Here is a 1,213-nt window from a genome sequence, read left to right as displayed (position 1 = left end):
CCCTTAATCATTCAGCATGAGTCTCTGTTCATGTATCTACCCACAGAGTATTGTTGCTCCAACATTGCATAATATATCACTATTTACCTTTATCCCCTTTAGCCCTTATACACCCCTTGTGTCTTCACCTGTCTTCATCATACTTCTGCTGACCTCTCTCTTGTATATTGCCCTTCCAATTTTGTACCCTGCCCTCCCTGTCACCCAAGTAAACATGTATCAAACCCTATAACCAGTGACCTCCTCTCCTTTCCCTCCCACCCCATGCAACCATCAAATAATGTTTAGTTTTTGTCTTTCAAAGGCTTAGATATTTGTGGGATATAAAACTATACAGGAGTCCTGATGTGGTGCTGCAGGTTAATGCGATGAACTGCAGGATCAGTTCAAATCAAAAGGTCTGTGGTTCAATCAGCTGCTTCTCAGAAACCCTATACAGGGTCACTATAAGTTGCAACTGACTTGATGGTACTTGACAACAACAACAACAGTGACCTGAAAATGGACTGGTATTGACCATTTTGATATGACAATCACATGGAGTACTAGACAGGGATTGACAAATTGAAAAGGAATGGCATCACATTCATCATAAAAAATAACATATCAACATGTCCTTGAAGCACAATGCTGGATAGAATGATATCCATACTCCTACAAGGAAGACTAGTTAATATAAGTATTATTCAAATTTATACACCTATCATTTAAGTCAGTGATGATGAAGTTGAAGAATTCTACCAACTTCTTCAAACTGAATTAATCAAGCATATAACCAAGATGTACTGATATTTAATGGTGATTGGAATGCATAGGTTGGAGACAGAGAGAGGATCAGTACTTGGACAATATAGCCTTGGTAATACAAACATGCTGGAGACCACATGATAGAATTTTTTCAAATTTGCTTCTTCATTGCAAATACCTTTTTTAAACAACATAAAACACAACAATATACATGGATCTCACCGTATGGAATACACAGAAACCAAAATGACTACATCTGTGGAATGATACAGTGGAAAAGCTCCACATCACCAACCTACACAAAGTAAACAGCAGACTGTGGAACCAACCCATCAATTGCTCATATGCAAATTCAGGATGAAGCTTGAACATAACCCAACTGAATTTAGAGAGCATCTCAAAAACAGATATGATATATTAGACACTAGTGAGCAAATTCCAGAAGAGCTGTGGGAAGACATCAAGA

General features: G+C 37.9%; 1 protein-coding gene across 1 annotated transcript in view; it reads left to right on the top strand.

The window, feature by feature from the left end:
- CPNE8 (copine VIII) overlaps nucleotides 1–1,213 on the top strand; it is a 384,959-nt gene that overhangs the window by 80,106 nt on the left and 303,640 nt on the right. The window lies entirely within an intron of this gene.

This window comes from Chrysochloris asiatica, unplaced genomic scaffold, assembly GCF_000296735.1.
Source record: "Chrysochloris asiatica unplaced genomic scaffold, ChrAsi1.0 scaffold00077, whole genome shotgun sequence".
Lineage (NCBI taxonomy): Eukaryota > Metazoa > Chordata > Mammalia > Afrosoricida > Chrysochloridae > Chrysochloris > Chrysochloris asiatica.
The sequence above is the reverse complement of the archived record's forward strand: the minus strand, read 5'-3'. Positions and strand labels throughout refer to the sequence as shown.